General features: G+C 45.4%; 1 protein-coding gene across 1 annotated transcript in view; it reads left to right on the forward strand.

Moving 5' to 3' along the window:
• Positions 1–21,890, forward strand: part of GSG1 (germ cell associated 1) — a 92,021-nt gene that overhangs the window by 54,781 nt on the left and 15,350 nt on the right. The gene's annotated exons all lie outside the window — the stretch shown is intronic.

Consider the following 21,890-nt stretch of genomic DNA (forward strand, 5'->3'; position numbering starts at 1 on the left):
ACCTGGCAAAGGCCTTTCTCACTTTACTGAGGATGGCATTGGATTGCCTTTATTTGAAAAACGAAGCTGGTTCTCTTTGAAATCTACACAGATTAAAAGATCTTGCTGTTTTTCAGATTATTCCTTCTGTCTGGTGTTATTGATATGTGTCTGGTCTAATTTTAGACTATAGCAACCTGCTTAAAAAAAGAGCTATGGATAAAACAGCAGCAAAGATGACACATATGGTGGGCAAAGACAATTCTGTGGGAATTTTTCCACTGATGGAAAATAAAGACAGTCTTTTTTCCTCAGGGATAAAATAAGCCTAACTGTGTTTAATGCCTATGAATTAGAATGTGCTTCTTGTTGATATATATGAATACAATATTCAGGAAAAGTTTATTTGCTTACCCTGCAGAAGAAGCTGGCATTTGCATTTAGCTGCACCATCCGTTTCTCCTGCTCTGTTCCCGTGGCAGAGTTTATTGGAGTGAGGGATGCTCAGCTCCATACGAAAGAGTACAATAGAGCGCTGGATCTCAAAGCAAGCTCTGGGGACCAGAGTTCAGCTGTGGTGAAGTATCCTCTGCCCCAGACCTGTTCACAAGTGACTGCCCAACTGCCAGGGAACAGCTGCTTGCAATCACAGAACTGCTTATCTGGGACCCAGCAGACAAAACACTTGCATCAAAAAGCCACTCACATGGGGCAACAACAGTGGAGCCCCCCTAAGAGGCTGGATATGAAGTGAGCAGTGGCTGACAAAGCATTATTTGTCCAGAGAGAGCAAGGTAGTTTTGTACAAACTGCTCTCTAGCCTGGGAGGCTGTGGCAGGCCAATATCAGAGGCTTCACAGGGAGGCAGAGGTGTTCTGCAGCATCAGCATCAGCTTCCCTGCAGGAGCATTGCTTCTGAACTCTCCATCTGGAAGTGCTGGTGCCCAGCCAGCAGAGAGAAGAGTAACCGGACAGGCCACACAGGCTGTGACCGTGGCCCTGGAGAAGCATTGTTACCCTGCCAACCATTGGCTTCATCCCTGTTGCTAGACCTGTCAAGCCAGGTGTGCGAGGGGGTAACAGCACGTGCCAAGTGAACAAGAGTGTGGATAGATGCTCCTGTTTGGGAGCAATGCTGCAATGCTGCACGTCGACAAGAGGATGGTTTAAGGAAGAGAGGGTATCCCCATCATGCCAAGGTACAATGAGGTTAGGGGAGAGTTCAGCTTCCACTGAGCAGATTGGTATCTCATTGAGATACTTCCACCTTTCATCTGGATACAGAGAAAGGGTAGAAGGGAGAGAATATCCTACCAATAGCTTAAGGAAGGAGAAAGTTTCAAGTTGATAAGATTTATCATGTTTTCTGTAGCTGTTCCTGTGGATGAAGGGTTAGCCCAGTAAGTCTTTATGTGTGTGTGATGGACAACCAGCTCTATCCACTCATCCAGAGAAGAGACTGGTCTTTCTGTATGCCTGCAGCAATTTCTCCCTTTATGCTGTGTGGTTTCCACAAGGCAGTTTGCAATAGAAAGCCCACGACATGAAAAGTGTCAGCATGAGATCAAAAGTCTTAAGCATTCTGCGGGTTTGACACACTAAGGTTGAATTGCCCAAGATCCCCATGCCATACTTCATGGTGTCCCTTGACGTAAGCATCACTCATTTCACAGGCTTTTCTGAATGCCTGCAGTCTGTTAATTGGAGGTGCTCAGGTCAAAGCCATGAGAAATTAAGCTGTGAGAATCTGGATTAGCATTTCCACGGGCAATGAGAGGGTGAAGATTTCCCATGTGTGTCGTGCCTTTGCTGAAGTTCTTCCCAAACGAGCAGCTTGCAGCTGCTGTAACTCTGCTTGTTTTGCCATGTCCCACATTTTTAGGCATTACTACTGTCAGTGAACAGTAGCCTTTGGCATTAAAGGTGTCCGCAGTGACATTAGATAAGAAAAGCATTAAGCCTTTACAAGCCCAGATCAAAGGAGGAATGGACGATATGAATGGGAAATGGGGTGTGGAGTTAGGAGTGAGGGAGGCATGGTCAGGCTTGGCTGGAAGCATCTAGAACAGATTGTTTTTAGAGACTGGGGGTGCCAGAAGAAATAGGCCATACATGGTCTCTCTGCACTTTTTGCAGATGCGAGAATTTATGCTTGGGAAAGTTCTGTAGCTGAGTTCCCATGCTCTCTGGGATGCTTTCAACAGGAGTTTAACTATATGCTATTTGGATGTGCTTTTCTGGCTAACTAGCTGCAAACACATATTGCATATTAAGCCCCCCTCAGTCTAAATAGCATGTCTTTCTACCTAAAGAGTTCCTCTCTTGTATGTGCTATTTATTCTGTGCATCGTCTTGCTGGCTGGTTGCAGGACAAATGGAAGTGATACAGTCCGTGATGTTCACTACTTCTACACTTGTCATGACATGGAGAAGGCGGGGTGGAGCCTCAGCTGGTGTGTGGGTTTAAAGAAATAGAAACCACCAAGTTTCATACTGCTCTGCAGTGGTGCAACTGATGTGTTTGTGTGTATATTGTGGGGTTGTCCATGTGATACAATAATTTGCAGAGACAGGATAAACCTCACAGCTATGTGTTAAACTGCGTTTTGTCACGCCTGACTTAAAATGTGAGCAGTCATCCACTGGAGAGGAAAGGGCGGTGGTTCCCTTATTTATAGCTTCACTCAGTTTGAGGAAGCGGATATTGGAAGTCCCACCTCTGTGGTTTTGGTCATTTCTCTAGTGTGTCTTGTCATGTTCCTGTCCCTCCGAGGACTGCTGTATGTCCAGTACTTAGGGCAGCTGGCTTTGCAAGCTCAATGGTACAAGAAAAGGGTGGATTACAGTCAACACTGAGCAGATATAACTCTTCCTGTGCACAGTTTAGTTTTTGGGTTAGGTTGGTTTTTTTTTGGTTTGTTGTTTTTTGTTTTGTTTTGGTTTTTTTTCTGTCAGGGATGATCTCTGTTCTAAGTACTCTGGTAAACTGTATGATGAACAAAACCTACAGAAACATCTACATCTAGTTTTTCCAAAATCATTCAGGGTTGCCAGACTGACTGATCTTTTGAAAGTGCATGATAGGTATTGAATAGAAAATGCCCTGGTTTTACAGCATTTGTGTAGGCATGTTTTGTCACAAAGCTTTAACAGGTAAAAATTGGAATAGTTCCCTCTAGGACTGTAGCAGTATGAGTGGGATCTATGACAGAATACATTCTGCACATCTCACTTATCACATCTGGGAAGACCCAAAAGTTCCCTTGTTTCTTAACATGAATAAAAAACTTAATATGGACATGAGATAAGGAGGTTGTTCCTACTATAGTTGCATAGTGATTGGGATTTAGTTTTGTCCTCCCATGTGGAAAGGACCATAACTTTGCTCTTATGTCAGGAAGGGAGGTATGATTCTGCTGGGCAGTGGGTGGACTTGCATCTCAGACTGTCTGACAATCACACTGTGGTCGCTGCAGAAGATTCTGTGGGATTGGGTTCATGGCAATCCATTTGTAACTGGTGGAGGGGTTTGAACTAGTTCTCAGGGGGATGGATAGCCCAAAGGTGCCTTGCCTTCCTGGGTGCTGTTGGATGGGATGAACGGGATCCTCAGGCTGAGGTTCTGAACACATGGAGGAAGCAGCATGAGCTGGCTGGTGCTAGGAACAGAGACCCAAACCTGGAAAAATTAACTTTTTTTCTGTGCTTTGATGTAAAAGAAGGTGTGGTGAGATGAGAGCCATCTGATATGTGGTGGTCTTCCCCTGCTTTTATAAGAGCAGGGGAGCTGCAGTCCCCATCTCTTTAACCTCCATCTTAGTCTCTTCCATTTTTCCATTGGAAACAGCCCAGCTGAAGGTATTTGCTTATAATGTGCAAATGGTACCTCTGCTCTGGCAGACCCATCTGAGCTGTCACTTCCCACAAGAACCTCTCCCACTCCACATCAAAGGGTTGGTGGTTGGTGGTATTCTCCACCTGCACATGAAGGCCTTTCTCATGCATTCTGGCAACCAAAGAGGTTTTCTTTATTGCTCTCTCCTGCTCCTGGTTCATTTCTAACTCTGTCTTCTGTGACTGTTGTACTGTGCAGTGCACAGTACCACTTGCTTCAAGGTTTTACCATGTTAGTAGAGGAAAAAAATCCTACAAGCACGACGAAGTGGCATAAGTTGACAGTGCCTTACTGTTCTTCTTTCATTCAGTGACAACAAAGTGAGTTGTCTGCTTGACTGTCCTGCATCCTGGACTGCAATTGTGTTGATTGTCCATAGAAATGGACCTTGGTTAAGAGGCCAAGGCAAGGGCAGTGTCATTTGCACTGTGGTTGAGGTTTGATAATGGGACATATTTCTATTTATCTGCTGCTCCCATGTGCCATTTGCACGTGTTAGTTCTACTCAAGGTTTGCTGGACTTTCTCCTTAGAGCAGATGCTGGTATTCTGAGAAAGTTGTAGGATCTCCTTTTGCAGGCAGAAGTAAGGTTTGGAAGGCACATAAAGGTTTCTGTACTTGCTTCTCACTCTCTGCAATATTTTGCTTTTTTGAATCTCAGGATGCATTTATTTAAGTAATGTTTTAGTGTCACAGGCTCTACAGATATGCAGGAAGCCTATGCTAGCCTGGGAACATAGATGGCAGAGACTGAAAAGGACCTGGCAAATTAACAAACCAAGCAGGCAGATCACTTTTGCAACTAAATGGAAAGAAAAGCCCAGGGAAGGCTTCCTAGTGGTTACCTATACTGTTCTCCCATTGAGGAGAAGGGTTGATGGGAGGGGGAAAAGCACCAAGCTCAATGCATAGCGAGAAGAAGGAGATGAAAAAAAGGAAAGTGTCTATGGGATGGAAAGACAGCTAGACATTGGCAAGGTCAGGGCAGGACAGAGAGGGCTGAACGCCATGGATGATGCAGCCAATAAGGATAATGCCTCTGAGCTCCAAGTTCCTGACCAAAGTAAACAGAGCTGGCAGGAGGCTGGGAAGTCCTCTCCTTTCTGTTGCTTTTGCATGGAAGAGGGAGGGGACAATATCTAGGTTTGCTTTTTCATTCCCTGACAGAGAAGGAAATGATTCCTGTGACTGCAGAGCAATGGTTCCTTTCTGAGAGGAAACATCTACTTGTGTCACACTACAGGCCAGCTTCTAAGTTCATTTGCAGTAGGACAGAACCAGAACAGCTTGAATCAACTTCATGGCAGGTTTTCTGATTACTAAATCAGGGATTGAAGCGGTGCCACCATGTCAAGAAACTGGTGGTAAAGAGAGAATTTGTGGGAGAGAAAACCTCTCACCACAGCACAAAGATTGAACATTTAACATTTCCTTCCTTGCTCCCTGCCCCCCTTGCTTCTTGCCAACTCTTGATTGGACTTTTGAGAAGAAACATAAATTCTACTTTTCTTCCCCTCATCCATACCCGCTCCTCGTCTGTGCCTTATGCATTCACAAACACAAAAATCGTCATGACTCCATTCCTTCTGCTTTTGTAATGTACAGTCACCGCTTGTGTGGCTCCCTCGTGCTTGAGGCAGGATATGGGCAGGAAATAATAGCACAAGATTCAAACTGGAAAAATGCAAACCTATTATCTGGGGGAAAATAAATTCAAAGTTAGCTATTCATAGGGTGTGAGCCTTTGGAACTTGCAAGTGAAATAAAGCTGGAAGCAACTTAACAGGGACAGCAGAGAGAGAACTGGAGAAGAGGTTGCAACGTGATAGCACAGAAGAACACAGATCATGCCATTTAGAGCTCTTCTGATGCTGATGTCCCTCCCACATCCACAGATCTCAGAGCCGTATTTCACCCCTAGATATGCCCTATCAGTGGTAATGGCAGTGGTTTTCATTTCTGAGAGGATTTCACTTAAATCCTATGACAAGGGATCTCTCTAGTGTAGTCACAAACAGTGCTGTGGGACTAAGGAGTTGCCTGAATGGTCTGTGATACTTTCATACCAGAGTCAGAGGCATAATGTCCCTGTGCAGCTCCATACTGGGAGTATGGGGGAGGAAATGAGCTAGCAAGAGGAAGGAGAAGGGGAGTACTCACCACATTGCCAGGCTCTGAGGGTGATTAAATAGCACAAAGGATTAAAAGCCTGGGATTTTGGATTTCAAGTGTGCTTATCAAAGATAATGCTTTGTGAGTGTGAACAAAATTCAGCAAAACATCTCAATGTCACAAAAAGATTGCTTGGATTTGATAGGCGTGTCTGAACACCTCCGTCCCTGTGAAATATATGACAAAAAGTGAGAATTAGTGAATTGAAGCAAAGGACATGATACAGGTGAAGAGTCCTCACAGGCAGAGAATAAAGACTTTTGGAGGTGAACTGAAAAAATGGAGATTTTGAACCTTGGACTGAAGCTTAAGAGTTGCTCTAAAGCTGTAGGTACTGCCTTGCTGAGCAAATATGTTACATCTCCTGTGATATGCAAGAGAATGGGTCTACTTTATAATAATCATCAAAATTGGACTAGAGGGTCAAACTGAGCTAAATGAGGCCCAGGCTGAAAAACCTGCAACAATAGCTTTGTGGTGCCCAGGTTTGGTATGAATGATGAGCTTTTTGGGTCAAGTGAAGCACAGAGGTACAAGGGACACCATCATCTTCATCGCTTCCAGAAGAACAGGACACAAGTTTTCTGAGTGCAGGGTCTGATCCTCTTCACAGTGCTGCTGTGAGTGTGTTGAGGTGGGCAGTGTGCAGACAGCTGATTGGTCACTCCAGTGTCCTGTTTCTGTTATTGTTGCTAAAGAGGCAGCGAGACACGTTAGGAACTTCCATGTGGTACTTGTGTTACATTTCTTATAGCTGGTTATGCTCCTTAAAGTGACAGTGTTTTCTATGATGCTAGGGAAAGATGCCCTTCTGACTCACAGACCACTTGCAGTACAGCCATTCCCACCAGATCACTCCATGTGGCTGGCTTCGGAATCCTTTTGTCTATAAGAGAAGTGGTCAGGGTGGAGGGGAAGGGAGGTGCTGATGTCCTTTGAACTCTCCAAGTGTTACAGCAAGGATGGACTCATTGTGAATCCTCATACATGAGGAGCAGTAGTGTGGCAGGGCAGACCAGCTCTGATCAGGCAACGAGCGCTTATGGGCTGCACAGCGTACGGAGGTTCCTTGTGCTGCCTCCTATCCGCTTGTTCCAGCCCAGTGCTGTCACCTTCATGGCTCCATGCAGAGGTGATATCCATGCCATGGGGCAAAGGGTGGGCATGGTGAAGCTCTGTAAGTTAGTAGAGATCTCTGCATGTCACAGCCACCAAAATAAGTGATTGCCGAGTGAAAGCAGGATGGAAACAGCAATGACAAATGGAAACTGCAAAGTCTGTGGTACCTGATGTGCGTCTTTGTCTCTCAGAGGGGTTTTATTGTTGTCTCTGCTGTCCCCTTTTGGGGGAGCAGGATATGTGGCTGCATTGGAGACATGAATTCCAGCCTTTCTCTTTGCTGGAAACTGATCCCTCCCAATACTCATACAAGTGGCCACTGATGGTTCTCCATTGCACTCTGTCCCAGCAGCAGCTGATGCTGCTCACCAGTGTGGGTCACCGGGTATGCACTGTATCCCTCCCAAAATGCCTGGAGAGTTGCCAAGCTGAGAGGCTCTGAGTCAGAGAGATCTGTGGAGGTTTCTCTTCCCAGGAGAGCAGTCTCTGAAGGCAGGCTGTTGCTCAGCCTGTGACTTGCTGGGTTCCATGCAAGCTCAGTTCTTAATACAAGAAAGGCCAGCTTGTCACTGTAATTTAAAAATCCTTTTGCCGTCTAGGGAAATGTCAGCCGGCAGAAACAAGTAATGGGAGGGCTTGACCCAGACACAAAGAAGCTTCTGTTTTCTGCCTGTCCTGGCTGTCAGTGGTGTTAGGTTGCTCAATGCTGCTCAGAAAAACAGCTCTGGAAACTCTCTGCCTTCCACGAAGGCCGAAGACACGTGAAGTGAAATGCCTCTGCCTGAATAAACATCTGTCATGGGAAGAGCTGGGATGCTGAAGTACAGCAGGGTGAGAACTGGCACCACGCCCAAACTGTGAGTCGAGGAGAATCCTCTGGCAAAGCTGACACCTTGTTTTTGCTTGCTTGTTTTCCACCTTCAGGTGTAATTGATACCCAGGTGCTGGAGTGACTAAACTTGCCCGCTATTGCTGCCACTGGTTCAGCAACTGCACCAGGCAGTGTGGGGGAATAGAGGGAGGGGATGGGTGTGAGAGAAATTCCTGTCTTGAGAACCACAGAGGCATTTTCATGCCTGGGATACTTTCCTATTTGCTTTCCCCCAAGGTGGCCCCTCTCACCTTGGAGACACTGTGGCACCTGACCATGAGGTTGTTGGCAGCTGTAAAGTCAGGAGCAGAAGGCATATTTTGCAGTTCAGAATCCTGACTGAGGGACTCTGAGGGGCTGTATGTAGAGGAGCTGGGCTATGTCAGAAGAGGATATCAGGATGATACCCTGGCTGAGCCTGTGGCTTGGCAGAGGAGAGTGGAGGGTGTGTTGTGCCCATACTTGGCCCACTGATCTGTTTCTAAGCCATCCTACTCTTGATAGATGGAGGCGAGGAGTTGCAGTGGAATGGTGCAGATCTGCACCCCATCCTCCACTGGTATGAATAGCCCCAACATTCCCTGTGCAGCAGCTCTGGTTTTCCCATGCACCCCTCAGATCCTCTGAAACTCAATAGCACAGAAACCAGCAGGCATCTGTGTTCAGTTTCTTGCATCCCTGGATTTGCTTGATTTAAGGTCCAGGTCGTTAAAGCAACTAGGTCTAGTTATCACAGAGTGGCCTCACATACCTGTTGGCTGAGCACACTGCATCTGTAAGGGCTGGTGCTAGGCACTCCTGTGCACTGGACCAGTCTCAGAGGCAAGCCCTGGCTGTGGAGAGCTCTGTAAATGGGATCATAAGTAAGAAAACAAGTGTCAACCTGAGCACTTCAAATGGTCAGTCTCGACAAAGAGCTCATCAGAAGGACCTCACAGGGCTCTGTGGTAGCACTAGTGCTATTCAACACACTTGTTATGGTCTGGACAGGAACATGAACAGCAAGTTTACTTGAGTCCCACAGTTATTCCAGAAAGGCAATATAAAGCTGACTGCAAAGGATTGCAGAAAATCTCGTGGCACTGAGTGGCTGGGCTCTCCCTGGCAGATGAAATTCAGTGGTGGCAAATGTAAGGGAATTCCACTAGGAAGAAAATAGTCTGGCTTTACAGATATATTGAATGTCTCTAAGTCAGCTTCTACCAGCAGAGAAAGAAATTCTTGGATCCATTTCAGATAGGCTGCTGAAAACAGTCTCTCAAGGCTCTGTTGAGGTCAAAAAGCCAAAAAGAAATGTTAGGAATGAGTACAGAAGAAACAAAGAACATGATTATGCTTCTGTGTACTTCATGGTCTGCTGAAAGTCTGAAAGTTGTGAGTGCTTCTGGTTACTGCACTGAAGAGCATAAAGAAACACTACTAAGAGAAGAGAGGACATCAACAATGATCAGAAGTAGGAGATAGTTTCTGGGTAAACACAGATTGCTAATCTTGAAGAAGAGATGCCTGAAAGGGAATCACAAATGGTATGGAGAATGTCAACAAAGAACTAACATTCATGCAGTTCCATATCACAAAAACTAATGGCACCCGATAAACTGGTTAGGCAACAGGTTTAAAATAAACAAGCTATGGACTTTTCCACGTAGGCATCAAGGAGTAATGGAACTCTGCCACAGACTGTTGGTGGGAGACAATCCATGAAGGGGTTGGGCACATCTATGCAGCATATTTCATTTGGAGACTGTCAAATGCAGCAGCACAGATGTTACCTCTACATCAGAAGTGTCCTAAACAGCAGGATGATGGGAGGTGAGAAGGTGGACAGGGATACAGACTGTATTTCCTCTGTTTCTTATACTTCTTTCCTAAGTGAGGCGACTGCAAGAGAAGAGATACTACTTCTTCAGTCTGGGCTAGCACAGGTCATCTTACATTTTTAGTAAAACTGCTTTTTGGGGTCTTTGTTCTACAGTAATTTCCCAAATTATTATCTGACCACTGGTAATGTATTGCAGGGGAAGTGGAAAGTGAACTGATGAGGTGGAAAAGAGAGCAAACTTCCAGATGGAGAGCTGACATCTCTTAAGGACATTCCTAATGTTCTTTGCACTGGTGTGCTAGGACATACCATAATCCAGAAATAGGCACTTTTGAGTGAAAGTAAGCAAAGATTGTGGTAATGTTCTTAAAATGAGGAAAACATGGTTTTCCCTATTAGCTTTGCCAGGGCTGTGGATTTCCTTAGACATTTAGGAGATAGAAGAGACATAGTCTTCCCTTGCAGCAGATGTGCTCTGGCTGTCTGATCCAAACAGTTACACCTGTCCAAGCAGGAAACACCAAATTTTCTATCAGCAATGAAATTTGGATTCTATGTATTTGCAGCTGTGACTAGAACACTTGCAGAAATAACTGAGAGTAAAATTTGTCCCCAGGGATGCTGGTCTTTGCAGCTTGCACAGATTCATTGCTTGGACACAAATTTCAATTAGGGAGAATAATTTTGCATGAATAAGCTGAGAGAAGGTATAAGCTGTCCATAGACAATCTTTGCAGAGGCAAAGATAACTAGCTACAAGTCCAGGACTGTGGGGTGCTGGTAAGAGAAGCATGCTGGTTGTGGCTTAGCACAGTTTCACCCAGAAGCCATTTTAGACGCAGCCTCCCTGGAGGTGTTTCACAGTGTAAGATCCTGTCACAGCTCTGGGGAAGGAGAGAATATTCTCTCTGCAAACAAAGCTATGTTTCGGTTTATTTGGCCTTTTCCATTTCAAAGGCCTCGATTGTTGATGCCTGCCATATTGTTTAATGACCAGTCCCTCCTCAGAGACTACAGCTTTTGAGATGATACACGTCCTGAACCATTTCAGCTGTGGTCCTGCTTTTTTTTCCTGTTCTGTTCTGCCCAGTTTCTGACTCCACCTTCTCTGTTGCCCAGCCTCCTCGGTAGACAATGTTTTTCCATTTAATTTTATGAGACTAATGAAAGGCATTTTCATCCCCTCCCCCAGGACTAGAGAAGAAAAACCCACATCTGGAGGCCATTCACAGCTGGAAGATCTCTTCTGACATTCCTTGCTTTGAAATCCAATCCATGTAACCTTCTGTCTAAATACTCTGTTGCAGACATGGCAGAAAGAGGCTTTGTGAGGGGAGTCTATGAAGAAACCAGTGACCCTCACATCCTCTTTCAAGTGCGAGACTTCGAGGCTTTCTTCGCCACAAGGAAATTTTTATCTGGATTTAGGGGTTTCCTTGTTTTGAGGTCTCCCAATACACATTTCGGAAGCAATTAAAAAAGGGAGCTTTATTCTTCTGAGGTGTTAAACGTACCCAGCAACAGTTAAAATGAGTTGTCTGAAACATTGCATAGGTTCCGACATCCACAACTGACTTTGTCCAAAGGGTCCAGCCCGTGGCCTGTGGGCTGCATCTTGCCTGTAGAACAGTTCACCCAGGCTTCTGGTGACTTCCACCACTGAACAATAAAACTTCATGTTTCTTGCATCCCCCTTGCCCCCTTAGAGTAAATTGCTGTAATCTGACCCCTGCTTGCCAGGAAGGTGGGTAATTTGTAATTCAATTTTAAATACCTCAGAACAGCAACTTATTTGTTATCGCTGGGTTTACTTGGCCTGTATAGGCTTTCTTCTATGACTACATCATGGGGTGCTTACAACCACACTCATCATTGTCATAAATGCCCCTGTCATGACTAATAGGACAAAGATCATTTAACTGGTGGTCTGGAATTTAAGGCCTGGCACAGAGGGAACAGGTGTGTCTTTCCCCTAGAGTAATAAAAAAAAAAAAGTGAGGGGGGTGCCCTGTTTGTTCCCCAATGGGATTCTGTCTGCTTTTATGTCCTGACAATGGCCAGCAGCTCCCTGTGCCTTTCCTGTGGGAGTTCACTGGCTTAGCTGCACAATAGCCTCAGGTGTTTCACCCTGCATGGGATCTCTGGGGCCTGAATGAGTCCAACTGCCTTAACTTCTGGCCTCACACCAAGGTGCTGTTTGCCTCCTTGCCTGGAAACATCTGCCTTGATGTTCCTCCTTGCATTACAAATCTGAACTAGAGAGGCTGTATTCTTCTATGTTAGAATAATTTGGGAACCATTTGCGGCTGGTTGTTGAATTTTTACTCTTAAAGTAAGTGAGCCTTATTCTGAAAAGAATAGATGTATTGTGTATGTACATGCATCCAAGAGCTGGAAGAATATATTATGATAGATCTGTCTCAATTTTCTAGTCCTCAATCCCAGAGAGACTAAAGGCATTCATTCACCTTTTGATAAGTTAACTATTGCAGGGTGTGATTTGTGCTGTTCTGTTTCACGTCATACCACTACAGGCACTGTTCAGCTCGTGTGTCATAGCTCAGAGGATAGCAATAAACTGCTGAACAAGAGTGACTTAAACCATGACACATTTTATAGGCACTTGTCTGACTCAATTTAACTTTCCAGGCTGCCCCACGAATGTAACGTAATTTAATGGTCTGCACATACATGGGCCATATTCAGCTTACATGCTACCTCAGTTTGACTCACATATTGTGACTGTTTCCCTGGTAAATCTGCTTAGGCAACAAGGGGTTAATAGCTCTGGAGAATAAGTGACTATTTTTTTTCTTTTCTCAAGCTTGAATTGTTCTTTTAGTGACGCAGTCACCAGAACATCTGGAACAGACATGTATTTTGGGGAATATGGCTGCTTGTGCCTAGAGCTAGTGTCTCTGTGGCCTCATATCTCCAAATGAATACCTTCGTAGCACTGGAATTAAATTTGCACTGGTATAAAAGGCAAGCACAATGCTCATTACTCTTACTGACAACTTATTCTAACAGTCTGAGGAAACAAACCCAACCATATTATTACTAATGATTATTACCATTATCTGCTCTATGGCAATGCTGAGAAGCCAGGCCCCAGTGTGCCAGGTGCTGGTTAAAAATATAATCAGTCACCACTGCCCTTGGAAGTCCACGTGATGTTGAAAGGCAGTAGTCATCACTAGCATGGCTATCACAGAGATCTGTGACCATGTTTTGGAGTGCAATGATTGGCCTGAAAGAAAACCATTTCCTTTTCGTAATTCTCTGCAGTTTTGATACTTTGGGGAGTATTTCTAGACATGTGACACTGACCTTCACACCTTGGTTATTCTGTTTCTGGTGGTCACAATGCTGTCATCAGGAGCAGCAAGACCTACCTCTGGAGGTAACCAGTCCTGTCCCACCAGGATTGTAGCCTCTCTGCCTGCTGTGGCAGCTGGATGTGGTCACAGCTGCAGCTCCCACAGACTGCTCTGGAACTGTGGTTCCTTCATAATTCTGAAAATCTGAGTCTTGCTCCCAGCATTGCACATGCTGTGCTTCCTTTTGACAGGGTGGTGAACCAAGGTAGGGCAGGGCTGGGACAGGCAGTTCTGCTGAAAAACTGGGCTTGCATACACGGTGGTGAAACTTTGTCTTGGAAGGACAGAGGCAAGTGGAATATGCTGCTTGAGGGAGAAGATCCAAAAGAAAGTATCTGGTGTAATGGAAAGAAAGGAAATTTTTAGCTGAATATCAGGACTGACTTTTGTTGGTGTGTGGAATAGCTTCCCAAGGGAAACCCAGTAATGGAAGTCTATCAGTTCTGCTCTCCAGCATTGGAGTGGACACAGCAGGACATACTGCAGACCAGGAAATGACCTTGCTTTGTCTGGGATGAAGACTATGGGTGTGACCCTGCACCACAAAAAACCGATGTGAGTGTTGCCAGTGACCTCAGGGAACACAGGCTCCTTCTACCCAGTAATCCAGTGCTGATTTTCCATGTCTCCTCTACGCTCTAAGGCGTTTCTTATCAGTGCAGTTGTGTCACCGGTATATCCAAACCATTGCCCTTCCATTCAATTCTATGGCTTGGTCCCTTCAGGAGGCTGTTAAGGAATGGTCCTGAGAGTTTCAGATGCACAGAGCATGAGAAGAAGAGAGCCAGATATACTTCTCACCTGCAGGGATGGGCAGGAGCACATCCCTGTTGTGCATGAGGCCTGCAAGACTTTGTTTATTTCACAGAATCATTAAAGTTGGAAAAGACCTTTAAGATCATCAAGTCCATCTGTCCAGCCAGTACCACCACCACCATGTTCACCACTAAACCATGTCCTCAAGTGCTGTTGTTTAACTGAAACTCACCCTGGCCACTGATGTGGCAGAGGCAGGGAAAAGCAAAGGCAAAGGAATTGATGCCTTTCTACCAGGCTTGGTCTTACTTCCCTTCACTTGTGCCCCCTGCTCCCCTGGGGCTACTCTGCCCAGTAGCCCTTACAGCAAAGGTAGGTAACATTTTTTGCTCTTTTGTGCTGATGACTGGTCCCAGTGGACATCTGTCTCTTGCCAGGTGCATCCTGGTGCAGCTATCCTCCTAGAGCTCTTTACAGCTCCTCCCAGTGCTCCCAAATGCTAAAGAGTGTTAGTACTGGGGTACACAGGGCAGTGGTGAGAGGGGTGGAGGCAAATAACTGTGGTTTTAAAAGTAAATAATTTATGCAACAATAACCTCTCCACCCAGGTAATCACCTCGAACAAACATTCTGAATGTCAAAGGTGTTTCTGGAGATAAGGGTTAGCACAATGAGACTCCTGCTTTCTTGGCTTTATCTGGTGCTCAGCACTTAATGCCACCTTGCTCTCTGCTGAAGGCAAAGTTGTCCCTCTAAGTTCCCCAGTGGAGGTTACCAGTCAGGTGCAAGACTTCAGGGGGAAGTCTTTGCACTGACAATAAGGACAGTAAGCTTCCAGTGTGCTAAGTGTGTTATTTTCCAAGAGGGCTGGACATAGCCCCTAAAACTTTGTCCATGATATGGATAGTGAAGTATTTGCCTTGGGGAGAAAAGGGACAGATACAGAGAAAAATACATTCTGATGGCTGGGAAACTAAGCTCATAGCTGCAAATTGTATTTGTGCTTGCAAAGCAGGCTGAGGCTTTTTCTTTTCTTTTCTTTTCTTTTCTTTTCTTTTCTTTTCCTTTTCCTTTTCCTTTTCCTTTTCCTTTTCCTTTTCCTTTTCCTTTTCCTTTCCTATACTGGTTGCTGGAGAGAATCTCTGTCTCCTGGACTACCTGATCATGGAGAGCTCAACAGAAGAAGTCCTGGAGTTTGCTGCTGAAGATTCAAGACTCAGCCTTGTGACCTTCCTGTGGTATATTGACCGGCCATTACCACGTTGTGATGGTTGCTTAGCAAGGTAGTGACACTTGTGCTGAGGCACAGTGACAGCTGTGTCACACCTGAGGGCTGGTGAGGCTGAAACTCGGTAGTATTTGTTTTGCAACAGTGCAAAGCTTGCATCAGTGTATCCCTAAGTCAGTGAGAGCCGGTGTAGTGACAGGCTGACACCGTCTACGTGCTCACCTAACTTGCAGCACTGAGAGCCCTGCAGTGGCTCCCTGGCTTGGCGTTGCCAACACCCCAGCGAACAGAAATGACTGAAAGGAACCTTGCTGTGGCCATAGAGGCAAAGAGACTGAGTGGGAGCTATTTTCGCGTTGCTATGGAATGAACAGGAACATGGCATGTAAGAGTCCGTGGGCTGTGATGCAGAAACCTTTTTGCGGGTGGCAGGGTTAGAGGCAAATAGCCAACACCACCTCTGCTGCATGGCTGGAAGGCGTGTCGATGGTTAGACCTCAGAAAGCACCTGCCAGGGGAGATCCTCTTATCAGCAAGTGCTTCTAGTGGGGTTCCTATGGATGTCATCTTTTAGCCTGATGGTACTGAACTCATTTATCAGGAAAATTTAATTTCTACCATATTTGCATATCACATAAACAATAAGGAGGAGGACAACAACAGTAAGGTCAGCTCAAACTGCACAGATGGATCTCTTAAGTGCATTTGAACAACAAAATGCCATGGCTACCTTATTGTAGCAAAGTGTGTATTGGGATGTGACAGGGAGATTGGAGACAGTATCCTGTCTCACAGTGCCACTATAGAGGATACAGGAATCAAAATAGTCTCCAGGCTAAAAACCTCAACAGATTAGGAAGGATGTCACTCTGAAATATGTGAGGGGAATAGCAAGGGACAACGTTTTTATTTTTTCAGTCCCACTAACTTCTGTGTCCAATCTGAGCAGCAGAAGTGTAACTTGGCACCCTCTAAACTCCTGAGCCCTTGAGAGCTCATATCAGGGACCAGGTTAGTGTATTCTCCAGTTGGCACAAATCTGTAGTATTCCTGACCCTGGAAATGAGGTACCCAGGTGAGGGACAGGAGGACTTGTGTCTTGTGCTATGCTCCTAAGAGGAAGGCAAGCTGGGAAGGGCCTGGAGTACAGGCCTGGCTGGTAAAATCATGCTGGAATACTGTCTTCTGTTTCCCTCTATGAAGTTCTCAAAGGATGCTGAAAACTGGAAAGGACTCAAAATGTAGTTTATGTAAAAGAAAGTTAGGAACTGACTTAATCAAAGTCCACAAATATTTCACTTGAGAGAGAGATTTCTAATAGTAAACAATGCTTGCAGAAAAAGTCTTGTTGAAATCTAGGTTACACCTACACTGGTAAATAAAGTGATCCAGGGTTAGTTCTCTGAACCTGAGGGCAAGTGGCACAGCAACCATCTGAATAAAACTTCTTCTCCCCCAAAGAAGGTAGCCTTGCCCAAATAATTTGTTAGGAACGATGCCCTGACCCATGCTGTCAGAGCCAGCCCTGCTGTTAGGAGAGTACCCTCTGGTTGTTCAGAGAACACTGGCTGCCACAAGCCAAAACTTGCCATGAAGCATGCGAACAACAGGGAAAATTGCCTGTCAGGGCTTGTGCGTATCTTGAACTGCTCAGCTTGCTAACAGAGAAGTCACCTCACTGGCTGGCGGTGAAGACCATCCAGAAATAGGGTGTGCACTCCAAACTGTGAGGTTGGTTAGCTAGTGGGACACTTGAGGGACAGTAAATTCTTTGTGAAGTTTTTCAGTCCAGCTTGGATGTCCCTAAAGAGACCCTAAAAAGACAGAGATTTAAGAGAAACCATGGCCACAATGTGGGCAGGAGGGAGCCCAAAGGTGAATGCTGTGCACTGGGTGAGAGCAGGTATCTGCCTCATCCAGCAGAGGCACCCTGAAGGGTGTGACCTCTACAGGGAAAGCCTCTGTGAGAACCTCCAAACGATTGTAGAGAGAATCATTCTCCATCATCACTGCTAGAAGCCCTAAGCTCTGTGGAAAGCACTTGATTAAATCTCTGCCTCTGGGATAGGAGATTGAAGTGGCACTCCCTGTGTTCCCTGCTGCTCTCTTCTGTGGGAAGTCTTAGCGCCTACACGTAACCTAGTAGCTGAGAGAGGCTCTGGGCTCAGAAGAAGAGTGAGAAGTTTTTGGGGGTGGACATAGGCATCCCAAGCCATGGCTATTTTCCAAGCAGTGGTGGAATAAGTGGGCTAAGATCTTGCAGACATCAGGTCACTTTCCCTGCATGTGCATTTTGGTTATGGGCTAGTGAGCCGGGTGTCTGAGTCAGGACACCAGTGAACGCCTGGGAAGGTGGAGAAGGAATCTTCCCATTAGGAAAGACAGTAAACAAAGCCAGATTGGATGTATGGCTCCTCTGACACCCCCGCCTATGCTTTCCTGGATACGTCCCCAAGGCAGCAATTGGTGCTGTCTGGGACAACCTGTACCTTACCAGATTTGATCTGTGACCCACAGGTTTTTTCTTTAGCAACAACAAAAAGACATCAGCAGCTCTTCTGTTCTAGAGGATCTCAAAGCTTCTTGAGGACCTCAGAAGAGCTTTTGAAACAACAGTCTCTAGCTCTTCAGTGCAGAGTTTAAGCCAGCTGTAAAAATGGTGATGAAGGTCTGTGGGGAAGTTCACTATAGATTTTAATTTTCACTTAATAATTAAAAAATGCATTTTAATCTATGAAGAGAGGGGAACAGCAGATCTGCTCCGACAAAGCTGTGAAGCACACATTTAAGGTCTGTAACAGGATGTGGGTGGAAAGAAACACCAGTAAACTCAAGAATGGTTTCATTTGGAATCTTAGCAATATTGTACTTCACACATCACCTTTCCTATACCAAACCTGGAGCATGTTGATTGCAGAGGGAGGAGTTTTCTTGATCTGCTGTGCTAGCCCTAACCAAGAGGTGTTCCAAGGCTGGAATAATAAATGTGGTACAGTAGGATAGACTGAACTTTCCTAGGGCTGACTGGGAATTGCTCAATAAGGTTGGACTTCAGGTGTCCCTTAGCAGAGCCCGAGGCCATCCTTAGGATTGCAGCACAGACAGATTTACCAGAAGTGGTAAAGGGACGTAGCACAGGCCAGTGACCTGCTTTAAAGGGGAGTGGCTGACCTGTGACTGCAACCAGTCATGAACTGAAATGCTAGGGATGTTGAAAGTCAGGATTGCAGTGCATTGGTAAAGCTGTGTGTGAGGCTTCATGACTGATGGGACTAATTGAGGATATTTATTTTCCAGCACTGGATTGGAATGAAAGACCAGCTCTTCAATCCCTGTTTTAATCCAACCCCCTGAAAGCTGAGTTCAAACCAAAGCAAACCAGAAAATTCTTGTTTTAAAGAGGAGAGTGGGAGAGAAGCCCCTAATCAAAATGTTCTGATAATTGAAAAATCTGTTGGTAAAAACTAATATTGGAGAGTCATGCAGAGAACGGGAGCTGAGCCTTCCCACTTCTGACCCAGAGCTGAAGACTGACCGTGAGTGATGGCAGCATGCTTAGGCAATGTCACTGCTCTCTCAAAGCCACCCTCTTTACCACTGGCCTAGCCCCTAAATCCTCAACCATGATGTCCTCAGTGTATCTCACCCATGTCTCAGCCTGGTAGGAGCAGTCCCTCCGAGCTGTGTTCCCTCCTTTTCTCTCCAGCCAGTCTCCTAGTTTCACAGCCTCTTCCAGGCTGAAGGCTTCTTTGTTTTTCTCCTTTGTGTCATTCAGGAAACACACCCACCTCCCTTGCTCCAGCCTCATATTCTGCCTCGCTCAGAGATTCTGTAACTCATGTGGAGGAATTTCAAGCAATGCAAACTGTGGCAACTTTTTTTTAAACCATGGAAATTAGAGATTGGAAAATCTTGCCAGCTCATCCAGTCCATTATTTCACATTCTAGCCTATCCCAATTCCTGCAAAATTCTTGCCTGCAATACATTTTCCGGTGCATTACCCAGTCTGCATCCTTTGCTTCCCATGAGAAACTGTACCACAGAGGACTACTTTACACTGTTTGGAAGAGGTTTCTGAAGTTTTCTTTCCATTCTGCCTGACCTAATTTCTTTAAGTTCTGCCTGTGGTAACATGCTAGCTGGGTTCTCCTGCCTTCATGCTTACCTTGTTCAGGTGATGGCACATAATTCTTGTTCAGTCAAGCTGTTTAGCCACAATGCTTAATACTGGGTTGTAAAGCTCAGCAATAATAGTCCTTGGCTACCTGGGAAAGACTAACGTTGAGATTAGCATGTTAATGGGTACACAGAACACAGCAGACACTGCTAGTAGTGTTGCCTCTTTATTATAACAGTCACTTGACACATTCCATCACAAGGTCTGGCTTTGGTTGGTTTTGCCTTTGCCAAACTTGAAACCAACATCATCTAGCTTATGTCTGCTTCAGTAGTTTTATAGGGCTCTTTTGGGTTTTGTTTTTAATTTCAGTCAAGACCACTTAGCTATTTCTTGAGAACAAGGCTGGCAGGGGAATATTCTGCTTTATCCACAAAAAAAAAAAATCCTAATGACTTTTTCTCTAAAAAACCCAACAAACCACATTTTGAGCAATGTTTTGCATTAAAATAAATCATGCTTTTTCTGTCAGGAACACATCTTTTGTCATCTATGACAAAGGCTGCCCCCCTCAGTTGGCTAAATAATGAGCTTTTGAGTTATTGCAGCTTGAGCCTGCTCAGAAAAAATGATGGGGGCTAGGAAGGACAGTTGTTTATCTTTTTTTTTTTAAAACTGTGAGCCTGATGGAAGTAATAGCATGTGATTTAAGACCCAGGTTGCAATGTACTTGCACAAAGGCCCCTTTTGCACAAAGGCTGCCGGGTCACCTCGTTCTGGCCTCCCTTGGGCCAGGATGCTGTCACTGTGCCTGGCTCTCTCCTGCCCATGGCCAGGTCACCCTTGGGAACTGATGTCCTTGCCCTGTGCATGGAACTGGGGTTGCCTGGGTATGGATGCTAAAAAAGTTAGCAGAGAAATTTTCCACCTTTTACAGTCTTCTGTGAAATTCTCTGTTCTCACACAAACTAAGCTGAGAGACGCTTTGCTGTTTTGTAAACTATTTGCAGGTGCAGGGTGTTGTGAGAATGCAGTGGATATTGTTTTGATTCACTGAAAAAATATTTTGAAATGGGTGTCGTAGCATTCAGCCAATCACTCTGGGAGGTGTATGGCCAAGCACCCAATAATGTTACACCACTTTTGTGAACAATGCTATGTAAATGAGTTAGTATATAATTCAATCATTCCATTCCATCCCATTTACCCTGGACTCCTGTGTTGTGATTCTCGCCGTCCCTGTGGGTTACAGCGACACCTGGGCATGCGGAAACCTGGCTACAAGAAAACAGGGAGGTGTGGAGAGAGGAGGAGAGAGAAAAGGAAAAAAACCCAACCGAAAGAAAGCCAACCAAAAAAATACAGCAGAAGAGAGGCACACGCCCCATTTCTCTGCTTGCTGTCTCCAAAATAGTTCGTGTTTGTGTTTTCAGTAACTGGGGCACTCCTTTCCCTCAGGCCTTGTAGGGAAGCCTGGGTGCCCCGAAACTCCCCTGGCATGGCCTACATGTGCTGCATCCACCCCATGTCCATGGCAGTGACACCATCTGCTTCCGGCATCGCCTGCTCCCACTGGGCCTCCAAGGCATGGGGCCAGGGCCCCAGGCTGGTGTCACCACTGCCCTGTCCTGACCTGTCTCCTCCCTGGTGCACAGGCAGATTCAGCGTGCTGCCCATCACAGCATGCACGGCCATGGAGATTAGACTCAACAGCAGGACTGTCTGTGAAGCCGCAGCTCCAAAATGTCATAAAGGAATGGAAAGGAATCCCAAATCCTCATCAAATCTGAGGAACAAAGGAGATGCCCTCAATCCTAGATAATTATGGGGACATCCAGAAAGATAAAAGGTGCAATTGTAATATCTAGCATGATTGTTTTCAAAGTACCCGCTGTAACAGAACCCCTCTGCTCGGCACTGTAAGGAAAACTGGTCTCATTATTCTCTTTAGACAGCATATTAGACCTTGGCTCCTCTGATCTGTGCTTGCTACCACCTCTGTTCTGTCAGGGAACACAGCCTGAGAAACTCACTTGTGCCTTCTGGCCACCAAGCTTGCTGCATCTCTTGCCATGCTGCCTCTTTATTCATTAATCCTTCTCCTCCCAGTTTTCTCTTCCCCTTTTTTTTCCCTTGTCAAAGCAAGGAGTTTTTAATAGCTAAAGAACGAAAACACCTCCCACGCCTCGCTTCAAAAAAGCTAACTCTCTGTCTTACTCACTCTTTTAGATTTCCAAACCTTTCTTGCTAGCTTAGATGTTTCCTTTGAGGCACTGGTTCCTCAAATACTAGCATGTGAGTATAACTTTAGTAAACCATGTAGCTCCAATGGCCTTGAGAGGACAATCCATGTGAATAAATAAATCAGATGTGGAATGGACACACGACATTTAGCAGAGATGGAAAAGTTTTCTGTTTTATACTGTGATTTGATTGGAAAAAAAATTATGAGGGACTTTATTCCAGGATGGAGTAGTATCTCCCTTGCAAAAAGTTTTAACAGTAGGCTTGAAGTTCTTCTGGATGCTAAGGTCATAGTGAATGCAGATG

Source organism: Corvus kubaryi, unplaced genomic scaffold, assembly GCF_017639235.1.
Source record: "Corvus kubaryi isolate FWS band 111438036 unplaced genomic scaffold, C.kubaryi_AGA036_p1.0 74, whole genome shotgun sequence".
NCBI lineage: Eukaryota > Metazoa > Chordata > Aves > Passeriformes > Corvidae > Corvus > Corvus kubaryi.